Genomic DNA, 15,539 nt, shown 5'->3' on the forward strand with positions numbered 1-15,539 from the left:
TGGGTTGTTGCTATGCAAGTTGAATTGTCTGAATTCGAAAGAAACAAGGTTTGGAGATTAATTCCAAAGCCTAATGATGTGTCAGTTGTTGGACATAAATGGATTTATAAAAACAAAACTGACAAAGATGGAAACATTATTCGAAATAAGGCCAGACTTGTTGTTAAAGGATATTCTCAACAAGAAGGAATTGATTACGAAGAAACATTTGCCCCTGTCGCAAGACTTGAGGCTGTTCGTATTTTTCTGGCTTTTGCAGCTCATAAAGATTTTGATGTCTATCAAATGGACGTCAAATGTGCATTCTTAAATGGAGAACTCGAAGAAACAGTATATGTTGAACAACCTCCAGGTTTTATAAACTCTGAGCATCCTGATCATGTTTATATTTTAGATAAAGCTGTATATGGGTTAAAACAAGCACCAAGAGCATGGTATGCAACTCTTACATCATTTTTGAAGTAATCTAAATTTAAACAAGGTTCAGTTGATCCCACTTTATTTCGAAAGAAAATTGAGAATCATCTGATGCTTGTTCAAATTTATGTTGATGATATAATTTTTGGCTCAACTGACCCTGCTTTATCTAAAGAATTCGAATATTTGATGAAAAGCAAATTTGAAATGAGTATGATGGGCAAAATTAATAACTTTTCGGGTTTAAATATTAGACAAAACAGGGAAGGCATATTCATCAATCAAGAGAAATATACGAAGAATTTGTTGGAAAAGTTTGGAATGACAAATAGCACAAGGTTACGAATACCAATGGCAACGGGCATCAAGCTAACTCCTTAGTTAGATAAATCTGCTGTTGATCTTACTTTATATCGAAGCATGATTGGGTCTTTATTGTATTTAACTGCAAGTAGACCTGATATTATGTACTCGGTTTGTAATTGTGCTAGGTATCAATCAAATCCACGAGAACCACATCTCACAGCAGTAAAGAATATTTTCAGATACTTAAAAGGCACTACTTCGTTAGGATTGTGGTATCCTTCGAAAACAGGGTTCTTTGTACAAGCTTATTCAGATGCGGATCTTGGAGGATGTAGTCTTGATCGTAAAAGCACAACTGGTGGGTGTCAATTGCTAGATGGAAAGCTGGTCAGCTGGCAATCGACAAAGCAAACATGTGTATCAATATCAACCGTTGAAGCTGAATATGTTGTTGCAGCTGCGTGTACATCACAAATCATTTGGATTCAAAGTCAATTAAGAGATTATGCAATTAATATGAAAAAGATTCCTTTATATTGTGACTCACAAAGTACAATAAGAATTTGTCATAATCCTGTGCAGCATTCAAAGACAAAGCACATTGCTCTTCGATATCATTTCATCAAAGATCATGTTGAAGAAGGAAATATTGAAGTTCATTTTGTGAAAACAACGGATCAATTGGCAGATATTTTTACAAAGGCTTTGGATGAAAAAGCGTTTCTTTGGATATTAGATGGATTGGGAATGATTGATGGAAATTCTCTTCAGACCGTTAAAAACGAAGAGTGATAGTCTGAATCAATTGGTGAATGGGTGGAAAGAATGATTAAGTGGTCAGAGGTTACTGTTTAGGTCAACGCTTCGAACGCTTCGTATTCGAAACATTTTTAACACATTCCAACTAAGGTTAGATTTTTTATGTTTTGTTTGAAAAAAAAATCAAAAATATTTTCTTTTATTGAAAAATCAAAAATCCAAAAAGATTTTATTTTTGTTCTTTAATTTTGAAAAATCAAAAATCCAAAAAGATTTTATTTTTGTTCTTTAATTTTGAAAAATCAAAAATCCAAAAAGATTTTATTTTTGTTCTTTAATTTTGAAAAATCAAAACTACAAAAAGATTTTAATTTTTTTTGTTCTTTCGTTTTGAATAATTCAAAAATCACAAAAATATTTTTGTTTTCTTTGTTCATTAAACTGTGAGTGTTGAGAATTTAATACAGGGCAACAATGCGAAGAGGTCATATATTTGAGTTTCTATGGGAAGGTATTAAATTTCTTTTACAAACTAGTTAGGATGTCCCTAGAAGCATGCTGCTGTATGTAGACCAAAAGCCTCAACATGACTCTATGTGTGTCAAGAAAGCCTTAATGAAATTATCTCAAGAAAATTTCTTCCCAAAAAGGCTTATATTCGCATAATTCAAAACGAGCTACCTTACTCTTCTCAAATAAGTTAAGAGTTTTCTGTTTTGTCCAAATATAACAGAGGTATACTTCGATTCTTAACCAATCTTTTTAAACCAAACAGTTCTTACACTCCAAAATTTTTTTTGAAAAGATTTGTCCTTGAGGTTTTTGATCAAACCAATCAAAAACTAGACAAATCACAACTCTGTGTTTATGATCTAATATCATGAGTCCGTGATAGAAGTGAAACCCAAAATTTCATAAACCTTAAGGAATTGATGGGGAACAATGTTCCAGATCTTACGAAGCTTTTGCTTCAGTACCTTTTATACTCCAAATCATATTCATTTCTTTTGAGTGATCTTCATCAAACATTCGAAAACTACGATGTTTGTTCCAAATAGATCCAACATAATTTTTTTTTGAATATGATTTCCGTGTGAGTATATTTTCAAAAGCTATGTTACTTTGAATATCATTCGCAACCAAGTTGTCATTGACTATACTGGTCAAACAACTAATTTTGTTTACAATTACTCACCTTATTTTAAGGTTGATATGTAACAAAATTTTCGAAGCCACCCAATGTGTCCAATAAAAGAAACCCTTCGAAACTTCTTTACAAGTTATCGATTGTATTTCACGGGAAACCACACAAGCTGTTAATTATCTCTCTTGATAATTTTCGAAGATATCTTTGCCTGGGATAACATTGTTTTTATGTCAAAGAAATTATTGACATCACGATTTTTCAAAAGTTTTTTTTTTTTGCTTCTCCTCTAATTTCTTTTGCCACACAGCACACACGAAATCCTTGAGGTTTGAGTAACACCAACTTAAACTGATGATTTCGAAACTCTAGCAAATGACTTCGCTCTTTAAACCCCAAAGTGAACGAGCCTGACCTCAATTCTGAAGGCATCCGACGGTTACAATTCTTTTGGGGAACACCAAACGGTCCTATCTCTTGATGACGCATGATGTAGGATAAGCGTGTAAGGCGTATTGACAGTTACGATTGTTACTTTTTGATGAGTGCATTCCGGGTTTCAAGGTGCCATGTCAGCAAGCATTTAATGCATCCCGTTTCAAATTCAAAAATTCTAGGGTTACATATAAAAGGGCAAGTTACAACTTCATAATCCTTTACGCGATCAAACTTTCTCTGCAAATCATCTTCTTCACACAATTCTTTTCTTCAACTCATCTACAATGGCAGCTACTTCATCACCAACCACAGACGAGGTCATCAGTGTTCCAATCTTGAAGATCCAGGGTTCAAACTATCAAGTAGAATCGGATTTGTCGAAATATCCGAAAGAACTACAGATGCTGGTGGTTGCTTTACAGAACTCTGTTCTGTCTAAATCCATGCTCCAATCATTTGCTGCACCAATGTCATGGTTATCGAAGGCCGGTTCTACAGCTTCCTACAACAAAGAAACCGGGTGCGTGGAATTCACCATGGTTACTGATACGCGAATTAGGGTTTCCAAAAGATTGTTTTGCAAGATTTTGGGAATTCCAAATTCTGGTCCATACGATGAACTCACGTCTTCGCAAGTAGTATACATGTTCAATGAGATGGGTCACCAACCTCCATTGACACGTATAAGTGATTTCAAGAAGTCAGGTCTACCAACCATTTGGAATTTTTTATTTGGCATCTTCCTCAGATGTCTTACTGGAAGAACGATGGGGTTAGACAAAGGAAGAATGGAGGTATACGCAATGGTTGCAGGGATATACTATGACTTACAGGTGGATTACTCTGAGCAGTTGTGGACAGAGTTTATTACAAGCATTTCGAAGACGAGTGCCAAACAGGGAATTTCTTGTGCCAGATATTGGAGTTTGATTGTCCAATATGTATATCAGAAGGAAAAGATCGAGGTACCGGATTACGAAGAAAAAGCAGTATTCCACATGTACGGGAGTCCGAAGGAAGTACATGACGATCCGGCAATTTTTACCTCAATAGCCAGAATTCCAGATGCAATGTTAAAGAAGGTGGATCCTACGAACAAAGTGTTGGTGTCATACTTACAATCAATTGACACAACAGTTGTGACTGGGATGTTACAACATGAAGTCAAGAAAAAGTCGAAGAAGTCCAAGAAGACGGAAGGGGACTCTTCGGAAAAAGGGGTGAAAGACGAACAGAATCAGGCACTCATTGTTACTTCTACAACTGTCAAAGACGTGTCTCCGGTCTTGACATCAGTTGCTGATACACCAGTAATTGAAGCCTCTCCATCAAAGGAAACGATTCCTTCGAAGACGGGGGTTTTTCGAAGAATCAAGATCAAGCGAAAGTCTCAGTTGGTGAAGAAAACGCAGGTTACTCACCAAGGGGTTACTGTTCGTGAAGTTCCAGCTCCTGTGTCTCCATCTTCGAAAAAGAGAAGGGCTGAAGAAATGGCTAAGTTCTTGAAGAAAACCAAACGTGTCAAAGATGAAGAACGTGTGCCTGAAACCCCTAAAGATGATATTCCAAAAGAAGTCGAAATCTTTCAATCTACTGAGATTTCGAAACCTGCTGACGTCAAGATTCTTGAATCAACGACTCTACCACATGTTACTTCTACCATCGATTCTCCTACATTCCAATCTATCATGGATCAACCCTTCACCACCATATTCTCAACACAATCCACTGAACCACCACATCCTTCATCACCTATTGCTGAAACAATGGCAATTGATGAAGAAACCGACAACGAAGAGTTTGGGGGAACTTTCGAAGACCTTTCTTTTGATAAAACAGAAGAAGATTTTATGGATCATATGCTAATGACGATGAAGCAGTTCAAGATTTTGAATTCCAAATTGAATTCAATCTTGCAATCTCAAGCAGATGTCGGAAGTGCTGGAATCAATCTTTTGGAAGTTGATTCATTGATGAAGGAAATGGAAAACAGGCTGCTATCGAAGACTTCAGGGCTCATTCGTGATTCAGAAAGCCGGATTTTAGAGAAGACTGATCAGTCTGATAATTCTATTAAGAATAGAATCAATTCTCTTAGAACTGGTTTCCTGAAGGAAGTTAAAGATTTGAAGATGGTTATGAAGGAGCGTCATGTGCTCTTCGTACAGGAGGTGAAGAAGGTTAGAGAGGATGTGAATATGCAGATTAGAGAACTTCATGAAGAAATGACGAAGGAAGTTCAAACTATTCACCAGGGGTATGATTCTGTACATCAGAAGATTGACATCATTTGTGATGCAGTTGTTTAGTGTGTCAAGATGTTTGAACAGCTCAACCCACAGATGATTTCTCTTTCAGCAACTGAAGTTCAACATTTCGGAGAGTTGGTGAATCTACTAAAGGAACTCAAGGAAATCTCTTCGAAATCCTCTTCTTCAATCGTTGAGCCAAGCGCTTCGCGCTGTCAAACGTGACCGGGTTAGAGGCCAGGACATGCCCTTGGACCTGGGGTGATAATCCCCAAATGTACGTCTCCACCTTCTTCGATTCCGGGTATACCATACTTGGGCACAAGGCTGACAAATCACTGAACCTAGCCGTGTAAGTGATTACGTCCGATCCGGTCATCCTTAGGTTCCATAGCTCATGCTCTAATTTTTGGATTTCGCCCCTCGGGCAGTATTCTTCTAGCATCAAGATTTTGAGATCTTCCCAGCTCATGGCATTAGCAACTGGGAGAGATAGGGCATCCACATGTCCCTTCCACCAGGTGAGGGCTCGATCAGAGAAAGTGCAAGCGGCGAACTTGACTTTGCTGGTCTCTGGGCATGCACATATCTCGAAGACCGTTTCGGGCTTCTCGAACCATTACATAAGTGCAATGACTCCTCCTACCCCGTTGAAAGTTTTTGGCTTTGCATTCGACAATTCCTTGTATGTGCATTCTTTGATATAACCATGGCTAGTGCCATGATTTAAGTGGTTGGTACTGCTTCCAGTTCCACCAGCTCCGTTAGTGTTTATCTGCGTAAGAGCAGCTGCTACTGCTGCAGTGATAGCAGCCTGAACCATGACAGGATCATATTGTGGGGGTGGTGGCGGCGGCGTAGGTGTTGCGTTGTTGATGCGACGTGCAGATCTACGAGGTGGCATTGCTGCCAAAGAAATAACAATGAAGAAAATAAGTCTTTTAAGGATTGTATGGTTTGGGTAGTAGGGGTCTCCTGCTAGGTGGAAATCCGGCCATTGTGTTTGTACGAGAATAGGGAGATAGGGATTGTCTAGAACTAAGGCACATAAGGTTGACATCAAAGTTAAACTATCGTATGCATAAAATACTCCTATAGTATTCTAAATGTTATGTTTGATTCTAAAGTTTATAAGTTTGGTAAGTTTTAAATTTGTTGTCCATTACAGACACTCCTTGGCATACGTTAGTCGGCTCTTGGACAAATATAGTTGATCAGGCTATATTCTTCCCAGTTCCAATTACATGTCCCAAGGCATACCTACACTGCACAACTTATTTATAATACTTCTATATTGTTTTAATTATGATACCGACCCTGTTATTAATATGAAATGAATGCATGCCTACTTTACAAAAACTAAATAAATTTAATTTTTAAAAGTATGACTCTTACTCAGAGTGTTTTTGCCCAGTTGTGTTTATAGTTGTATACCAAAAATGGTTTTGATATACTTAATTCACTATAAACAATGCTCTGATACCAATCTGTCACACCCCCAAACCAGAACGGCGGAAACGTTCGGGGGCGAAGGACGTCATGTCAAATATCATAACAATTGAATAGTAAAGAAAGTACACACCACCATAATATAAATATATTTGAAAAGTTTACATGATTGTATATGTTACATGTTTGCAAAAGAAATCAAATACAATATGGTGATCCAAAATATGTTACTAACGCCAGCGCGTTAGTCTTCAAAAGTAGTTTCTACCTGGTCTAGCGGTTTCCTGAGAATACAAGTTATTTCAAAAAAAAAGTGTCAACATTTAAGTTGGTGAGTTCATAAGTGGTGTTTTGAGAAAATGTATGCCATTCGAAAGTGCTTGTATGTTTTTCAGAAAATCCCTTATTTCCTATTAGATATATGAAATGAGTTTGAAAGATTGTTGTATGTACTATATGTATTTGAACCAGGAAAATCCCTTATTTTCCTAAAAGTGAGGTGCAGTCTTATTGTTAAGTAAAACTAGTTGTGGAAGTGTTTTAACCTGAGTTTTGATCATGCCGATAATACCCTAGAATATAGTTATTACCCCTCGAGCATGATTGAGTTAAGTATTACTACGTGCATGAGTCATTGTTTCCGCGTGTTGTGAGTTCCTCATAACCATACTAGACGCAGTACCTAATGTTGACGTTTGTCACCCCAAATGACGGACTGTAGCTAACAGTCAGGGTGCGGAGTTGTCAGCCCCGTATAGATCTATACACACTTGTCACGCTCTCCCTCCAGGAGACTCTGGTTATAGGTGAGGACTTTCGTTTGGTACAAACAAAGCCATATGCCATCACATGATTGCTAACAACAAGTTCACGAGTAATATGCTGAAAATCGTTCGTATGAAATGATTTCGTTTTCTACCGTGTTACAAAAACGTGATGATGAGTTGAGTTTTCTTGTAAAAGCATCATGTTATATTTGAAATGGTTACTCTTGATATGATGTAGTATGCAAACGTATAAATAAAACCTATTTCTATTTATAAAACATATTGTATCCCAAGAGGGTAAAGTTGTGTTGTGAGGTGTTTTGCATGATAATAACTTCATAAGATAGTTTAAAACAACAGTATGAAAAGTATATAAAAAGATCGATGTTTCACACGATTTTTGTTGTGTGTTTACTTGTATTCCCCCCCCCCCTTAAAAGTGTTTCAAAAGCATTTAAAAAGCATTTAAAGTGTGGTTGTAGGGGTATGAACTCACTTGATTGAAGTGGTTGATTTGAAGTAGTCGAGAGGAGAATCGAGCAGAACTTCGACAGGAAGAGTTGGAAACGCGGGAAAATATCGGGATTCTCGGGAATCTCGGGAATCTCAAGAACACAAAACCTTCCTTCGGGACTTGAAGGTGAAAATCGGGGCTTTGGGAAGGTCTCGGGGGCTTAAACGCAGAGTTTCGGCGCGAGAAAGAAAAGAACTGAACAATGGAACTCGGAGCCCTTGAAGTCTACTTATAGGGGCATTTTTGGGGTGTGCCACGTCGTGGCAAGTGATGGCCACGTCGTGGGGAGTCAAACCTATCCTCTTCCATTGATTGGACGCCCTCAGTCACTTGCCAGGTCGCGGCAAGCTTGTGCCATGTCGTGGGGCCTAACAGCCTCGGATTTTGGACCCTGAACTTGTAAAATCCATAACTTTCGCATACGAGCTCCGTTTTCGACGTTCCTTATATGCACGCGTAGCTAAAAATATGATCTACAACTCTCGTTTAGACTTCATCGGCAAATTTTGATTTTATTTTTAATTATTTATTTTTAACGGGCCGGGACACGAAAAGTCCGTTAAAATTCCATAATTTCTTCATCTGATGTCCGTTTTCGTCAGACTTTTCGCCGTTGCGCTACTAATGTTGAGACCTTCGATTCTCATTTAGGTTGTTTTGGTCAAAAGTATCTCGAGCTCTATTTCTAGTTTTTAGCTGTCTACTGCTATACCCGAACCTTGGAAAAATCATAACTTCCTCATACGAAGTCAGATTTGGACGTTCTTTTTATGTACGCTCACGGTTTGATGTTATCTATAACTTTTATTTAGATACTTAAGGCTAAAAACTGTTGTATTGAAACTTCGCGTTTTTCGTTTAATCGGTGTTGCCGGTTTTGTCGGGAATTTTAGAATGGTTATAACTTCCTCGTTATAACTCGGATTTTTGTGTTCTTTATATGTATGAAAACCTTGTTACAATATTTACCACCTAGTATAATCAATTACGGTTTTATAAAAGTTTAAATTTTGACCTGAATTTTGCTGTTGTTACATATGGACTCGTCGAGTAGCCAGCTTAAAACACGTGCAAAACCCGTCTCTACTCGACAAGTTAGGCTACAGACTCGTCGAGTACCCCTTAACAATTGAAAATTACTTTATTCAAACCACATACGAAAAATGGGGTGTTACAAATTGCAAACTAAAAGTATATATTCACTTGCAACCTATTATTTTGTAAAATCATATTTTTCATCTTTTTATTTTATAATATTACTTTCATCTTTTTCATTTTCTAAAATTTCATGTTTGTCCCTCATCAAAATAAATATATATATATATATATATATATATATATATATATATATATATATATATATATATATATATATATATATATATATATATATATATATATATTTCCCTCATTTACTTTCCTAATACGTAACAAAATCAGGTAAAAATTCACGACAAAATGCATGCTCAATTACTAGTTGTTATTTGTTAGAATAAAATCATGTCATCCAATAAAAATCGTCAAAGAAAATATACTTATTTAACAAAAGTAAACAATACAAATAACATAAGTCAAAATTAGAAAAAAAAATATGCCGACATTCCACTTATATATTTATTTTCAACAAAAATTAAACAAACATAAATTTAATGTATTCATATCAACAAAAGACTTGCGAAATTAAATAAATCTCTAAATTATACTTTCATTTGTATAAAGTAATCCATATAAAAGTAATTTTATACTGATGTTTATTTTATTTAAATGTATATTTTATGTTACATACAAAACCATGGATCATTTATATGGATTATAAGAAGTGTCAAATGATTTTTTATGCTTTTGGGCCTCGGTCGGTATTTTGATGTTGGTTGCTAAACCTACAGCTTCAAGAAACCGTATGATGTACCAAGTAAAATCGATTTGCCACCACTCCAATCCATGTCGAGCTGAATACTCAAATGCATGATGATTGTTATGCCATCCTTCTCCGAAGAAAAGCACTCCTAACCACCTTCACAAATATGGAAAAATGTTTTTGTTAGAATCTAATATTAAGTAGCACATTCATATATTTACAAGCATACCAGTTGTTTTTGGAAAGATCACCGGTATTCCAAGCTTGGTTTCCCCAAATATGGCCAATGGTGTTTATGAGGGACATAAGGTGATAAATACATATAATCCTAACACCCTACATACACCATAAATTTATGTTAAAAACGATTTAAATTATAGTTTACATATACTACTACAAATAATTTAACAATATGTTTTAGAAAATAAGTTTTATCAATCATATAAATATATTTTGGTTATGGATCAATTAAAGAAATTTTGTTTAGTTTTAGGAGACCATATACCAAAAATCACCAATTAAGGCAATCGGATTATTGTTTCCTTATTATAAAAATCACAAATTTCGTCATTTTTAATAGAGCTCCATATTTATATATAAAAAAAGTTTTTTTTTTTTTTTTTTTTTTTTTTTTTTTTTATCAAATAAAAAACTCACCTCATCCTTCCTAATAAATAAAATTTTTTTGTCACATGTCATACTCTCATTGATTTGGCCACATGTCATTTTGTGGTTATTTTCAATTAATTTTTTCCACATAGCATTTTGTGGTTTTTTTTCATTTTATTAATTTTCACATAATATTTAAATGTAATAATTGCAATAAATGTAATAATAAATTCATATTAATTTCATTAATTGACTTCCTTCTAATTTCAAATTTTTTAAATTAAAGTTTCATTAGTTTCATTTATTTATTTATCTAAATTATTTGTATAATTTAAAAGAAAAACAAACAACTTAATTTTAATAATTCAATATTTTTCTATTTTTTCTTATAAATTCAAACTTGTCAAATGTTTAGAATTTCATATATAATTTTTTTTAAAATAAATCCATATAATACATTGGTTAGTTTGTTAATATGTACATGTGGTTTTAATCAATTTAACTTATCACTTAGGATCTCCGACGTATTTGTGATGGTATCCATATAAAAAAACTCCTTGTTAATATGTACATGTGGTTTTAATCAAACAAATTTGTGTATCCAATCTATTTATTTATTTAATAAAAAATGTAAGTTAATATAAATGAAGTATTTAAATTAAATATATTTGAAAATCATTACCTAAATAAAATTTATGAAATGAATTCAAATATAGATATTATACCATGCCCCAAACGACGTAGGTAAATCCACCCCATGCGTACAATACCGCACCACATCCAAGCAAATGACACTGTATGTTTTTTGAATGAATATGTAGAATGTTTGACTTTTTAAATCCTCTACGTTGTTACGTTCTTGATACTGCATAAAAACAACCAATATAGTATTGTTTTAGGATGATTTGTGTTTTTTGTTCATGCAATTCGATTAAAATTATAGCAACAATATATTTTTAATCATTTTTACTTTAATAAATAAAGATATTTTTAGCACATATCATACCCTCATTTATTTGGTCATATGCATTTTATAGTTATTTTAAACTAATTTTGTTTTCTACATGTTATTTTATGGTTTTTTCTAGTTTATTAAATTTCGTATAAAATTTAAATGTAATAGCAATAAATATAATAATAAATGAATATCAGTTTCATTAATGGGCTTACATTTTAATTTCAAAATTATTAGGATAAAACTCCATTAATATCTTTGTTTATTTATATAAATCATTTGTTTAAATATAAAAAAAAAAAAACACTTTAGTTTTAATAATTCAACAATTTTATCAATTTCCTTTTAAATTCAAACTTTTTAAATATATCTTACAACTAATTAATAATAAAACGATATCATGATACCTTTTCAACTAGGTATTCATTGTCTAAAAACCAACCCGCATAACTAAACCATAACCCGTTGATGGGTGAGTGTGTATCATTATCTGAATCCACGTATTTGTGATGATATCTATGTATGCTCACCCAAAATATTGGATCTCCCTACATATAAAAAAAATTACCTAGTATTGTTTAGTGTGATGGAATCAGAATAAAAATAATATGATTCATTTTATTGAAATTAAAAATATTGTTTGGTTTTTCTAATACAATCGAATAAATATTTTATTTTTTCTCATACAATCATAGAATTTAATGAAAATTTGTAACATAATTTATTTTTATGTTTTATAACTATTAATGACACAAAGCTTTATTTTTAAAGTTCATGAGTCGATTTATTTTCATTTTTATTTTATAACATATTGTGTATAGTGTAGAACTAAAACTATGTATTATATTTATACGCAATACAGATAAAATCATATAATGTTAATTACATTCATATATACCATCCAAAATGATCACATATATAAACTCCTTCATTATCTTTGTTTCTTTCATTCACCGTCAATACATTACGTCTTACTAGACAAACTTTTAATCAATCCGAGAAAAATTAGATTATGATGATGATAAAGCCAAATACAAACCTGTAAGGCTAGGACCCCAAAGTAAACAAATATGTACTCGAGCCATTTGGGAAGTTCGAGACTATGGTGGGACAAAAGTCGGTGGTAAGAGAGGGTCACGCCTAGCATTCCCGTGACAACGTAACCAACAAATGCGATCCAAAAAGCATCCCAAGTAAATGTAAAAGGTGCAAAAAGGGCAAGTAAATGAACAAAAATGAACCATGATGCCACTTGGATGTCTACCGCTTGCCATTTTCGACCCAAGAAATAGTTCCTAGTTCGTGTGATCACCACATTGGAAAATGGTATTTTCCGCAGATTTTTTCGGTTTCCACCATGGGAGTTAGAGAATGGCACCAATAAGTTTGTCATATTTCTCAGTTATGGGAAGTAGTTTGTGTGTTTCTTGTGGTGTCAGGTATGTAGGTATAAATAGCTAAATTTTAGGGATGATGATAAAAATACTTTATGATTCTAACACAATTAATGAAAATGGCCAAATTTGACCTATTTTACAAAATAAACACCAATTCCGAAACATGGCATTTTGGATTTCGGATGGTATACAATATGCATTTTTCTATCATTTATACCAAATACATATAAAAATATTCTCTACCCATTGAATTACTACCGGTTTCAACCAAATGACTCATTTATACGTCCTTATATCATAATTAACTTTCCTTTTAATATAATTTTTTTTAATTTTATGTTTGATTTCATTGAACACAAACATTTTTAAATTTCCCAATTGATCATCGGCTTTTGGACTTTGGAAAATGACATAATAGCCTTAAAATTTTCACAAAAATGTCGGTTTTACCTTTGAATGTGTTTTAGGTCCAATAAAGCCCGAAGTTTTGTTTAATTTGTTCATTTTTACCCTTATAGCTGGTTTCCAGGTAACCTACCGATTACCTAATGCCAGTAAAGCCCTTGAATTTTCAAAAATGTTCGAATTTACCCTTAAGTTTTTCAAAAATGTTCGAATTTACCCTTACATTGATTTCTATTTTTATTATTTTGATTATTATTATTGTTATTATTATTCAAATTATTATTATTATTATTATTATTATTATTATTATTATTCAAATTATTATTATTATTATTGTCGTTATTATTATTATTATTATTATTATTATTATTATTATTATTAATTTTTAATACATTTTTAAATGTATAAAAATATTTTATACATACATTTTTAAATGTATAAAAATATTTTTACAAATATAAATTTATTTTAAAAAATATATATACTTGTATTTAGTATTTATATACATTTGAAACCCTATGTATTCCTATAGTAACGTATTTATATTTTAAAATGTATTTATTTGTATTTAGTAGGTATAAATATATATTTATTTCATATAAAAATATATTATATTCATATAAATATAAAAATGCATATTTATATGGTTTATATTATATAAAAGATATAATTAGATGTATTTGTATATATTACCATGTATAAATATGTATTTATTTCATAATTATATGCATACTATAGTTTTTATATAGAGGAAATACATATTTATATCTATTAAATACAAATAAAAATATTTTTAAATGTATAAATACACTTTTTATTTGTATTTAATACATATAAATATGTTTGGAAATGTATAAATACATTTTCATGTGTATTTAATAGATATAAATATGTGTTTCATTTGTATAAAAACTATCTTATGGAAATAGTTATAAAATAAATACATGAGAATTCAAACATATATAAATACTAAATACAAGTATATATATTTTTAAAAATATATTTATATTAATAAAAATATTTGTATACATTAAAATGTATTAAAAATACGTAGTAGTAGTAGTAATAATAATAATAATAATAATAATAATAATAATAATAATAATAATAATCAAAATAATCAAAATAAAAATCAAGGTATGGGTAAATCCGAACATTTTTGAAAAACTTAAGGGAAAATTCAAGGGCTTTACTCGCATTAGGTAACTGGTAGGTTACTTGAAAACCGGCTACACGGGTAAAAATGAACAAATTAAACAAAATTTCGGGCTTTACTGGACCTAAAACACGTCTAAGGATAAAACCGACATTTTTGTGAAAACTTAAGGGCTTTTATGTCATTTTCCCTTTGGACTTTTCTTTAAAATTCATTTTTTTTACTTTTTTCTGTTGGAAATGTTTTTTGGACATAAAGTTACAATGAAACAAAATTAACTTAATCTCAAACACAATTTTTCATATGTGTTGGTCATTTTGGTAAATTAGAAAATCATTGACCATTTCCCTATATTCAAAGGCTTGTTTCCTTTCCCCTTTGCTACAATATATCTACTGTGCTTAAGAAATTTAAATATTAAAAAAAAGAGAGTATAATTCTCAGTTCCTATCCTTGTCTATCATACACATTGTCATGCTCAAGACTATTAAGCATGTCATTGGTTTCCACTAAATGTATCATGTCTAAAATTCACATAGAATATAAATTGACTCAAAAACACATTTACATGCAACTATATTTATCATAAAACATGTTTGGATAAATAAATAGCTATAACCCTATATAAACCACATTTGAATAATAGACATTCTAGTGCGAGTAACAACATATGAAAAACTCACATCACAATCGATGATAAGCCCTATTTCAATTTTTGTCTCTATTCACACCCTACATTTCACCAACAAGTTGACTAAGGGTAAAATCCTAGAAAACCTTTATATGTGTTCATGGTATTTAGTTCAACTACTCATATGTCTTGATCGGTTTATTAATTTTTTAATTACCAAACTTAAGAAATATGTTAAAATCTATAACTTTCAAAGGAAATATCCAAACAATAGCTTTCTAAATGAAATAAGTGGAAGTTTTAGGCCCTGTTTGTTTACATTTTAATTGAATAAGTAGTAGGCAATCTCTTTAAAAATTCAGATATGGCTTGTTTAACCCTCTTATAATATACATCTGAATTTGTTAAATGGCACTTAAAAAATCCATCTCTGAAAAAAGAAAGATGTTACTACCTTAGTTCTCACTCTTCCTTTTTTATTCTCA

The 15,539-nt window shown here is 32.2% G+C and overlaps 1 pseudogene; it reads right to left on the reverse strand.

Annotated features, from left to right (window-relative positions):
• Positions 1 to 9,721: 9,721 nt before the first annotated feature.
• Positions 9,722 to 12,866, reverse strand: LOC111898888 (palmitoyl-monogalactosyldiacylglycerol delta-7 desaturase, chloroplastic-like; annotated as a pseudogene).
• Positions 12,867 to 15,539: the final 2,673 nt, after the last annotated feature.

This window comes from Lactuca sativa, chromosome 5 (assembly GCF_002870075.4).
Source record: "Lactuca sativa cultivar Salinas chromosome 5, Lsat_Salinas_v11, whole genome shotgun sequence".
Taxonomy (NCBI): Eukaryota; Viridiplantae; Streptophyta; class Magnoliopsida; order Asterales; family Asteraceae; genus Lactuca; species Lactuca sativa.